Source organism: Cajanus cajan, chromosome 1 (genome assembly GCF_000230855.2).
Source record: "Cajanus cajan strain Asha chromosome 1, NIPB_CcT2T_4, whole genome shotgun sequence".
Lineage (NCBI taxonomy): Eukaryota > Viridiplantae > Streptophyta > Magnoliopsida > Fabales > Fabaceae > Cajanus > Cajanus cajan.
The window spans coordinates 70,748,021-70,760,467 of NC_138517.1; the positions used below are offsets into that span (position 1 = coordinate 70,748,021).

Sequence of the window (12,447 nt, forward strand, 5' to 3'; positions counted from 1 at the left end):
TTTTTCAAAAATTTTCCAGAGAAGATCACGCCCGTGATTTAGAATCACGGTCGTGATTCTCTCTGAAACTCTGAAATTTTTTTATTATTTTATTTTATTTTATTTTTTTTTATTTTTTATTTTTTATTTTTTATTTTATTTTTTATTTTTTTTATTTTTTTATTTTTTGGAACAAAATTAATGAAATGTGTACATCCTCCTAACCCCAATCTGTTGAAGGCTCAAGAAGACTTTCTACTAGAGGATCTTTTTCTTTACACGGGGGACTTGAATCGATCAAGCAAGCATAATTAGGTTGAATCCCCTCAAGATCTATGTGCTTTCCTCCAACTAGAAAATTCTCCAAGGGATCCCTCAAAATAGATCTCATGACTTCTTCCTCCATGTCTTTAGGCAATATATCAACCCTGCAGCAAATATTTTCAAGAGAAGGTTGTCTAACAGATTTAGCAGTATTAAATTCCATTGTTTCATCATTAATGGATAAGGACAATTTTCCATGTTTGACATCTACTATCACGCCTGCTGTAGCCAAAAATGGTCTACCTAGTATGATTGGTATTTGTTTGTCCTCTTCCATTTCTAAAACAACAAAATCTCCCGGAATTAAAAATTTACCTATCTTAACTGGAACATCTTCTAAAATTCCTATGGGATATTTTATAGATCTATCTGCTAACTGGATTGACATTGCTGTAGGCTTTAATTCTCCCATATCTAATTTCTTGCAAATTGATAAAGGCATTAAACTGATACTTGCCCCAAGGTCACATAAGGCTTTTTCAAACCTTAGATTTCCAATGAGACAAGGTATAGAGAAACTACCAGGATCCTTAAGTTTTTTAGGCAAATTATGATGGATCAATGTAACAGTCTCTCTATTATCCAATTTCCTTCGGTTAGCTAAAAGATCCTTAAGAAATTGATGGCATCCTTACTTGCATGAACTTGAGATGATGAGCAACGAGGAGGACGCCTTCTCCAAGGATCAAGTTCTTCAAAGGTGGACCAAGGTTTTAGGGTGGATGATGATGGAATGGACGAAAATGAAGGTTGGGTAGAAGGTGTTTGAGGAAATGCTTGAGAATGGTACTCTAGGGTTGGCTCACTTCATGATGATGAAGGCCACTTCTAGGGTTGTTTCTCTCAAGGTGGAGATGGTAGGGTTTGGCCGAAAATAGCCAAGGGTGACTAAGGAAAGATATAAAGGCACTAAAGGCTCTCTTTATATTCAATATCCAAAGTATTTACAAGGTGTGGGGTGTTGGGTATTTATAGGAGGGGAGGCATCTAGGGTTGCATTTGGAGTAGGCAAATGCATTCCAAATGAAATGCAAATGAACCCTAGATGCAACTTGGTGGCCAAGGATGGAATCTTTGGGTTTAGATTGGCTATATCTAGGTGCATGATAAGACCATGCAACCTTTGCCCTCCACTTGGGCCTAAGTCTTTCTAACACCAAAAATAGATCCAATGAACACCAAAAAAATGTGTCACCCTTCTAGTTAACACCCTAGCCCAAAATTAAAAACCCTAATCATCTAGAGCACCCCATAATACAAGGGTAAAAAGGGAAATACAAGGGAAAATAAATTCTAAGTCCTAAACACCCCAAAATACAAGGGTAAAATTGGAAATACAAGTAAAATAAATTCTATGATTAAAAAGAACTTAGGAGCTAAGGTCCAAAAGTGGCCTCACTAACCCATTCCTCTTGCCTCCTTTAATATATCACCTCTTGGTCTTCTCGGCCTTAGTGTTATTCCATCATTCCCTCCCTCTTGAAAAGGATTTGACCTCAAATCAAGAGGTTCCTCATGGTGGGCATCATGACCAACAAAAACATAAAAATAAGCATTAGAGGTAATAGTATATGATAGAAATGGAAAGTGTATCCTAAGAGGAGTTCTACTAAAAATGCTAAAAAGATTGTCTAAATTAAAAGGACTAGACTTTCTAATGTTAAGGATAGGATCCTCCCCACGGTGAAGTCTAGGTGTATAACTAAAACCTAAAAAGGTAAAAAGACTAAAACTATAGGACACTAATGTATTAGTCCTAAAAACTAAAATATCTTGTTGGAAGTGCCCAATGTAATGACCTAGGTATGTATTGGAAAATAAAGAAAACTTAACTAAAAAATTACCTAAACAACTTTGTATTGCATAATTTGTTAGATACATATGAGAAAAAGGTGTTAAGAGGAGTCTAGGAAACTCATATAATCTAAGTTTGTCTTGTAGGAAAGTATTCAAGTTAAGTTCAAATAAGTTTGAACTTCCTTCAAGATCAAAAATAGAAGATACAACACCATGAGATGTATCCAACAAACCATACAAACCAAAAGTTGGGTGCTTTATGAAGAAAACTAAAGTAGAAAAAGTCTTAAAGAAAGAAGGCTTATCTTCCTTGGGCACCACCAAGGAAGTAGCACAAGAAGTGGGACTAAGTGAAGTCCACTTCTTCTTCACTAAATCTTGAAGTTGAGATTCTTTTTCTTTAAAAAGGATTTGTTTTTTAATCTCCACTTCATGACTAGTGACAACATGAGAGAAAGAGTTAAGGTCTTGATGAATGAAGAAAGTCTTTTTAAAATCATTTTCAATGGGAAAGTGACTCTCTTCAAGCATAAGCCCTTTGGAAGAAACATTATCCTCCTTACTCTTCTCTAAGAGTGTTGGTTGTTGTTTTTCATTTTCTAGCCACTCTTTAACCTTCTCTATACTTTTCTTTATTTTTTCTTTCTTTTCTATTTTCTTTTCTTTTTCTTTCCTTCTAAGTTCCTCCTCTCTTGTTGTATTTTCTTGCTCATGCATACTCCTAGGAACTCTAACTTCTTTGCCTTTTTGAGATCTAGTTGGAACAATCCTAGGTTGGGATCCACTAGTTTCTCTCCTCTCAACTAATTTTGCAAGTAGTTGTTTTATTTCCTCATTATTTTTTTCAAACTCTTTTTCTTTTCTTCTCAATTCTTCCTCTCTTTTTATATTTTCCGCTTCTTTTTTTCTTAGGTACTCTTTGAGTTGCCTAATTTCTTCCCTAACACTAGACCTAGTACTACAAGAGTTATGACCATGGACACTAGAATGATCACTCATCTTTGATCCAAAAAGGTTTTCACAAAGTGTTTTCAAAAAGGTTTGAAAAAGTTTTCACAAAGAGTGAGTGATAAAAGGGTTTTCACAAAAAAGGATTTTCAAGGTGCAAGATAGGTATGAAAAGGCCTAAGTGTACAAAGTGAACTATCAAGGGAGGTGGACTACTAAGAATCACTTAAAAACCAAGCCTTTTCAAGTAAAAATCACTAAGCCTTTTCACACTTTTCTCACAAAAACAATTTTCACAATACTAAGGTGTGTGATGTGCACGCCCCCCTAGTAGGCAAATGAAGCCTTCTAAACGAAACAAATAAACAATGTAAAGTCCTAGGCAAATATACTACCAAAGCTTTAAAGCATGCAAAGGAAAGCACTTAAAGCATATGCTAGTCGGTTTCCTAGGTGAAGGTTTTCAAATCACCTTCAAACTACACGAAATTACTACCAAAAAAAATGAAGAGGTTTAAAATGGCCAATTACAACCCAAAATGGAAGAAAGCAAAGGCCAAATACAAGAAGGCCAAAAATAAAACAAGAATGAAACAAGTAAGAAAAAGAAATTGTTGAATCTCCAAGTCTTCAAATCTCCACCCCTTCACAATGAACACCCAAGGTTAGCCTTTCAATGGTGTTTGCACTCTTTGATTTGGTGTGATCCTCCAAAGTTCCTTGAACTTAAATCGGACAGCCCTCCACTCAATCCACCAAGAAAGTGTGTGGTGTTTAAAAGCTTTCCTCACCTAGGTCAAGAAGAAAACACAACCCAAGAGTACAAGAGGCCAAGGAAGAAAACTAAAAAGGCACAATTAAAAAGGCTAAACTCAAGTGGATTTGTTGAGACAAACTTAAGAGTAGAGAGAAAGACTCAAAAACTAAAATTAAGGCACATTAACAAAAGGCAAGCACACAAAAGAGTAAGTCCTAGAATAGCACTAGAATAGAATTTATCAAATAGGCTTAAAAGAAAAATTATGCACTTAACATGTTTGATTTATTGTCTCATTCGGCCATTAAGTATTGTCCAATGGTCCAAGAATTAACTCCAAGTGCTATGGTATGAAAGTTGGTCCAAAACTCCACAAGTCTAGCAAAGGTTCCCTTTTTCTTGTTTTTGGTTTCTTTGTTCTTTTTGGGCTTGTCCAAGTCTTGTTTTTTTTTTGTTCAAAGTCCAGCCACTTTTCTCTTTTTTTTTTTTAAATTTTATACTATTCCTTTGCTTGGGTTTTACACTTGTTTTTGGTAGTTTTGTTAGCAATTTTTTTTGGAGTATTCTTTTAGCAACTTACACTAGCTCAATGAGACAAAATTTGAGTGTTTTTCTTAAGTTTTTAATAGCCCACGTCCAGCAGCAAAGATAGGAATATTGAAATCAATTTCACACTCAAATTATCAAACATCATGTAGGCATACAAGTTCTCCAAGGAATACACAAAAAATTGGCCGCAAATTTGAAGAAAGTATGTGTAAAGGAATTAATCACACATGATATTTTAAGTAATCTAGAACATGCTAGAACTAATTAGCATGCATGATTGACTCTCTAAAGCACACTATAGACTCACGGCCATTACATCAAACAAGTGGCATGCATGTCATTTTTTTGATCTTTTCAAGGTTTGAGCATGAATACTTGGAATTTTTTTCATGGTGGGTTCAAAAGAGACAAGTTTATGACAAAACTGGATGGATTACAAAATAAAATTCATCATTTCATTAATATTTATCATGCAGCCCAAAATTTCCAGCAACTCAAACTTAAAAGAAAAATGGTTAGAACTTAAGCAAAGAAGGCTATAACACCAAGATGATTCACAAGAATGAGTATGGCATGAATCAACACATCAAAGAAGAAATATGGATCATGAAAGTATAGAAAGATGATGACCCACTTTAGCACAACTTTAGAGACAAGAAAGAAGACACATGAACATGACCGGAAATACAAAAGGAAAATAAGAAGTTACCCTTGAAGAACATAGGCTCTAGATACCACATGATGGGTTCCTCCTTCCATGGTTGATGTAGAGTATGAAGGGGAAGACCTTGCCCTTGATCTAGGTTCAACAAGGAAGACAAAAAGGGAAGTTTAGGATGGAGAAAAGGAAGATGGCCGTGAGGTCTAGGTGGTTGGGCGGAAGCTTTTTAGGTGATGGTGTTTGGTGATTTAGGTTGGCTCACTCCAAGGTAGGTGGAGGCCACTCTAGGTATCACTCTCCAAGGGTGGAGAATGAAGGTAGGCTAGCCGAAGCAACCCTAGGGACTAAGGATAGGATTTGAGGCAAAGAAATGCTCTCTCAAATTCATATAATCCAAAGTATTTACAAGGTGTGGGGTGTTGGGTATTTATAGGAGGGGAGGCATCTAGGGTTGCATTTGGAGTAGGCAAATGCATTCCAAATGAAATGCAAATGAACCCTAGATGCAACTTGGTGGCCAAGGATGGAATCTTTGGGTTTAGATTGGCTATATCTAGGTGCATGATAAGACCATGCAACCTTTGCCCTCCACTTGGGCCTAAGTCTTTCTAACACCAAAAATAGATCCAATGAACACCAAAAAAATGTGTCACCCTTCTAGTTAACACCCTAGCCCAAAATTAAAAACCCTAATCATCTAGAGCACCCCATAATACAAGGGTAAAAAGGGAAATACAAGGGAAAATAAATTCTAAGTCCTAAACACCCCAAAATACAAGGGTAAAATTGGAAATACAAGTAAAATAAATTCTATGATTAAAAAGAACTTAGGAGCTAAGGTCCAAAAGTGGCCTCACTAACCCATTCCTCTTGCCTCCTTTAATATATCACCTCTTGGTCTTCTCGGCCTTAGTGTTATTCCATCAGAAATTTAGCATATGTAGGCATCTGTTGTAGAGCTTCTACAAATGGAATGTTTACATACACTTGTTTGATCATATTTAAAAATTTTTCAAATTGTCTATCAAGTTTAGTCCTTGCTAACCTTTGAGGAAAAGGAATTGGGGGGTGATAAACAGTTTGAGGCTTTGATGAAGATACTTTTTCTTTTTCTAATCTCTCTTTTTCAGGTTTTTCAACCATAGGAGAAGCGTCTTCATCAATCTCAATATTATCATTTTGATTAGACACAGGTCCGTCTAATTTCTTCCCACTCCTTAAAGTAACAGCATTAACATTTTCAGCTGGGTTTGCAACTGTTTTACCTGGGAACTTACCTGGAGAATTGTTTGAACTAGGCATCAACTGTGCAATTTGATTTTCCAGCATCTTGTTGTGGAGAATAATATTCTCAACCTTGACAGCAAGGTTTTGAATAGAATTTGCCATTGAATCATTGGTCTGTTTTTGATTAGTGACAAAATTCTCCATAAGGTTTTCTAATCTTGAAACACTTTGTTGAATTGAGGGTGTCTACTGGATTTCCTTCCCCATTAATGAAGTGATTGGACGGACGGAAATTAGGTTGCTGATTGCTAGTTCCTTGAACTGGGTTATTCTTCCAAGAAAAGTTAGGATGATTCTTCCAACCAGGGTTGTATGTGTTGGAATATGGATTACTCTTCTCTCTTCGAGGAGTGTCATAGAAATTATGAGAAGCTGCCACTTGTTCAGTAGTATCTTCTTCTTCTCCAGTAAAAATTGAGGTACAATCTACTGCAGTGTGCCCTTGTTCCCTACAAAGGTCACATACTTGATTTGTAGCCACTGAATTAACCTTAGCTTTTTCCATCTTGTCTAATCTTTGATTAAGAGTATCAAATTTTGCTAAGAGTAACTCAATATTGTTCACTTCATATCGCCCCGGAGTTCCTTTCCTTGCTGTGACTTCTCTTTCACTGTATTGGCTGTGATTTGAGGCTACATTTTCCAAAATAATCATGCAGTCATTAATAGGTTTCCCCATGAAAGATCCTCCAGCTGCTGAGTCTAATATCATGGTGCTTTGTTGGTCCAATCCTTCAAAGAAAAATTGGATGGTAAGCCAACGGTTGAAGCCATGTTGTGGGCATGCTTGAAGATATCCTTTGAACCGCTCCCATGCTTCATAAATAGTTTCTCCAGTGCCTTGTTGGAAATTAGTGATTTTCTTCCTCAATTCTTTAGTTTTAGAAGGAGGAAAGAATTTCTCTAGAAAAGCTCTTTCACATAATTCCCAAGTTGCTATCTTTTCTCTAGGCACTGTTCTTAGCCACACCTTTGCCTTATCTCTCAAGGTGAGTGAGAATAAGCGGAGTCGCATTCCATCAGAAACTTCATCATCAAATTGCTGGGTCTCACAGATTTCCAAGAACCCCTCTAAGTGGTCATTAGGATCTTCTGATGGTAGTCCTCCAAAGGTGTTCTGTTTGAGCATATTCACCAGAGAAGCTGGTACAGTAGCTCCAGTTCGCATCTCCCCTCCAGGTATCCCACGAGCTACGGGTGCAGAGTAATCCCGAAGCGCCAAAAACTTGTTGTGTGAAAAACCGCAAGTGTACGATTGTCGTCAAGTAATAAATATCGAATCACAGGGACTACGTGTTTGACCTAGAATTACTAGTATTTTAATTTGAATTTTAAAACAGATGGAATTTCTGTTTTGAGATGATAAGATCAGATTTGAAGGTAAAAGAGATAGTAATGCAATTAATGAATAAGATAAAACTTTAAGATAAGATAAGGAGATTTCCGGGAATCTAGGGTTCGCACAAAGAGTTCCAACATTATTGAATTATTATTTTCATTAATTAATTCTATTCCATCTTGAAGGTAGTCTTAACCTAATTTAATCCTTGCACCTTCTCAGGCTACGAGGACGTGTTTAATTAAAATTAATCCCTACTCTCGTGGTAATTGCGTTCAATTAAACCCGTTAAGATCTTTGTTAATCTATTGCTCCTCGAAAGCTTAAATCTACTCTCGTGATTTAACACTCAAGTCTATTCCTTTAGGTTCCGATAATTAGGTTCTCCTCTCAGTTCATCCCTAATTATCTATGATTATGAAAATTAAGATTAATTGTTTATCATAATTATAATCAAGTTCTCCTCTCAGTTCATCCTTAATTAATGTTATTATGAAAAAAATAATATTAAAGTTCATATATAAAATATAAAAGAACAGATCAAGAATTGGAATAAAATTAAGAAACTGAATAATGCATTAATAAAGAGGTTCTCAGAGGCTAAGCCCTGATCCCAGAAAAAGGGAAACTACTCACAGGAGTTCATAGTAGTTCTCCAAGAAGAAAAGAATAAAAGAAAAGTAAACCTTAGAGTCGATGGCACCGGCGCGCAACCTTCTCCAAGTGTCGAAAACTAAAAGACTGTCTCCGAAAAACCACCCCGTTCTAGGCTAACCTAATCTAATTTATAACCTAAAAGGGTAAAAAGGTAAAACTACCAAGATAAAAATTACAAAGATAAAATAAAAAATAAAAACATAAAACTTAAACAGCTGGGACGCGAAGTGAATCACGGCCGTGACTGAGAATCACGACCGTGATCTTCTCTGGAGCACATCTATGAAGGGTCAGTGGCGTTCACGGGTGTGATTGGGAATCACGACCGTGATTTTCTCTGGTGAATCACGGGCGTGATTTAGAATCACGGCCGTGATTGTCCCTGGTGAATCACGGGCGTGATTTAGAATCACGGCCGTGATTTTCCCTGTAGCTCAGCATTTCCTCTTTAATTCTTAAATCTTGATCCTGCTTAGAGAAAACACAACACATACCAAGAAAATCATAAAATAGGAAAATGATATAAAAATTTATTAAAAACATGAAAGATATGCATGATTATGCTATGAATTCTTGTGAATTAAAGTGCTAAAATACGAGTAAAATACACAACATCAAATAACCCCAAACTTGAACTTTTGTTTGTCCTCAAACAATAATTAGCACTTTGAAAAAAAATTCATCAAGAATTAACTGAGCATTTAAAATCTTCACTCTTAGTCTCACAAGGTCCAATTAGAATCTTAATCTTTCATTACTAGCACCAACTCTTAGTTTCTAAGGGTTTCATGATGTCAAATCTTGTAAAGCTCATTAGTCAAATGAAGATAATTTAACAGAAATAATTTTTCGATGCTTGTGACACAAATGGGGGTAATATTTTTATTTTTGTTTTTGTCTCACCTAAAACATTTCCCCAGTAGCCAATCAGTGTAGAGAGGATGATAATTTCAAGAACATGTAGCCTCAAAGGGGGTTAGCTATTTTACTAAACAATTCCCCAGTAGCTAATTAGTTCCCTTAGTTTTCTAAGGTTAAGAATATTCTCCCTCTAACCTATGACCTCAAAGGGGTGCTAGGTGATATATATTTTTTTTTTTATTATATTTTTTTTTATTTACCCCCCAAAAGCTTTTAAGCACGAATTAAAAAGAATTTATCTTCAAGAGACTATTTTTATAATTCTCGATCATTTCAAGCCTCAATACTAAGAACCAAGTGCTAGCCACAAAACCAGCTAATTTTTCAACCTTTTGTTCTGAGACTTCAAGATTCAATTCATCACATTCAGTGTTTTCAAAGACGAACAATTTCATTAAAAATATTTACTTTTCAAACACAAATTCAAGCTGGGATTAACTGAATATGTATATATGCATGATTTTTTTTTTTATTTTTTTATTTTTTTTTTTTTTTGCATGAATGAATGAAATGCGTACATCCTCCTAACCCCAAACTTAAAGATTTGCTTGTCCCGAAGCAAAGAGCTAATGAATGCATGATAGATTATTTTGACACAATTATAAAATGCATGAATATGCAACCAACCCACAACAGAAAGGAATGCTTGTCCCTAAGCATCAGAGTAAAATAAGGAATAAGAAAGATCTCACTGTGGTGGAAAATCATCTGGATACCGTTGAATGTGCCATTTATACATTTGATCAACCATGTAATTATAATGCTGCTGGCGTTCATCCATTTGTTGCAGCCGGTTATCCATTGATTGAATAGCTGCTAGGATAGCAGCATTGTCCACCTCAGGTCCAGGATGTAGAGGGGGTTGTTCAGGAGCTGCTTCCTCATCTGCAGGAGCCGCTTCCTCAGCTGCTGGAGGTCGGTCCTCTAATGGCTCCAGTGGAAACTGCCAGGTAGCCCGGTTCTTCACGGTGTATGTTGGATTTGGTAACTGGTGGTGCACTCCCGACTGGGTTACTACAAAGTAGTATTTATCATCTTCATCTTTCGCAATGCAGTTCATAGAAGAGCAGGTAGCAAAATTAATAGTACGGCTTCCAGGGAGTGGTTCTAACTGGTCCAGCCAAGCGTGATAGCCAAGGTGTTTGGCTATAGTGGTAATGAGGCCGCCATTCACAATCGCACCGTGGCTGGTATTGGAAATACTCTGGAACTGTCGTGCCAAATGACTGCCAGAATCAATAGGCTCCTCTCTGTTTTCCATCATAGCCCATAAAAGTAAAAGGTCGCTCAAACGAACCTTTCCTTCAGAATCACCTCGGGCCAAAACAGTAGAGGCAATATAGCGGTGCATAATACGGATGGCGGGATGGCGGAAAGCAGAGGAATTACATTTTCCAGCGACCCAATTACTTGTACCTGTCAAACTATACCAAAAAGAACCAGGGTTGAAAGAACTTGGGGTTCTCGTGCTCCCTCCAGTGGGAAATCCAAAAATATTATTGAACTGAGCTAGGGTTAATTCGTGTTCTTGGTTAAACATACGGAAAGAAATCAACCCTTCAGAACAATTTGGCCCAGATAATATTTCCGTGTGGAGAGAGCTCAAGAACTCAAGAACTAGTCGAGGATAAACAACATCATTATGCATGGTAGCAAAGGTTGTCCACCCAATGTTAGTTAACATGAAATTGATATCAGCACGTAAACCCAACTTACGAATAAATGGGAAGTCGAGATACCTGGTAGGATGGATAGTGCGGAAGCGTAATACCTCGTTCCGCTCACGCTGTTCATCGTTCCGATAGAACCTCGGAGGAAGTTGCGGAATTTCACTTGCTTCTTCCTCGTAACTGTGGGTATCGGAAGCGGTGGAGGACGAACCAACGGTACGGGTGCGCTTGGGAGCCATGGATGAACGGAAGGAGTGAATGTGGGAGGAAGAGGGAAGAAGAGGAAGAAGAAGTGAGAAGCTAGGGTTTGGGAGAGAAGAAAAGAGAGAATGGGTCGTAGGTTTGAGAGAAGTGAGAATGTAAAAGGAGGGGGAAGAATATATAAGGGAAAGTGGGATTTCAAAAATCACGGGCTGTATCTGTAGGAGATCACGCCCGTGATTTATAATCACGGCCGTGATTCTCTCTGGGGTTTTCCAAAAATTTTCCAGAGAAGATCACGCCCGTGATTTAGAATCACGGTCGTGATTCTCTCTGGGTTTTCCCAAAATTTTTTCCAGAGAAGATCACGCCCGTGATTTAGAATCACGGCCGTGATTCTCTCTGGGTTTTCCCAAAAATTTTTCCAAAAATTTTCCAGAGAAGATCACGCCCGTGATTTAGAATCACGGTCGTGATTCTTTCTGGGGTTTTCCCAAAAAATTTTCCAAAATTTTTCCAGAGAATTTCTCTAGAAAAGCTATTTCACATAATTCCCAAGTTGCTATCTTTTCTCTAGGCACTGTTCTTAGCCACACCTTTGCCTTATCTCTCAAGGTGAGTGAGAATAAGCGGAGTCGCATTCCATCAGAAACTTCATCATCAAATTGCTGGGTCTCACAGATTTCCAAGAACCCCTCTAAGTGGTCATTAGGATCTTCTGATGGTAGTCCTCCAAAGGTGTTCTGTTTGAGCATATTCACCAGAGAAGCTGGTACAGTAGCTCCAGTTCGCATCTCCCCTCCAGGTATCCCACGAGCTACGGGTGCAGAGTAATCCCGAAGCGGTAAATTATCTCGTTGTGCAGCCATGTCAAATTCTCTAGAAAGGTTTCTTTTCCTTCTCAGGAGAGTTCTTTCAATCTCAGGATCAAGTGGTGTTGGTTTCCCAAGACGTAGAGATCTCTTTTGCATTAATCCTAAGGCACTGCAAAAAAAAGAAAGTGACCCGTGAAATCTGAATTGGAGAAGTAAACACTAAAAAAAAATTATTTATTTATTTAAATTTTTTTTTTTTTTTTTAAAAATTCGAATTAAAATAATTGTAATTTAAATCAAGAGACGTAGTCCCCGGCAACGGCGCCAAAAACTTGTTGTGTGAAAAACCGCAAGTGTACGGTTGTCGTCAAGTAATAAATATCGAATCACAGGGACTACGTGTTTGACCTAGAATTACTAGTATTTTAATTTGAATTTTAAAACAGATGGAATTTCTGTTTTGAGATGATAAGATCAGATTTGAAGGTAAAAGAGATAGTAATGCAATTAATGAATAAGATAAAACTTTAAGATAAGATAAG

The 12,447-nt window shown here is 37.1% G+C and overlaps 1 non-coding gene across 1 annotated transcript; it reads left to right on the forward strand.

Annotated features, from left to right (window-relative positions):
* The first annotated feature begins 7,069 nt into the window (after positions 1–7,069).
* On the forward strand, positions 7,070–7,176 carry LOC145953979 (small nucleolar RNA R71). The gene has a single exon (XR_014431191.1). It is a non-coding gene; the product is annotated as a small nucleolar RNA R71 (small nucleolar RNA).
* Positions 7,177–12,447: the final 5,271 nt, after the last annotated feature.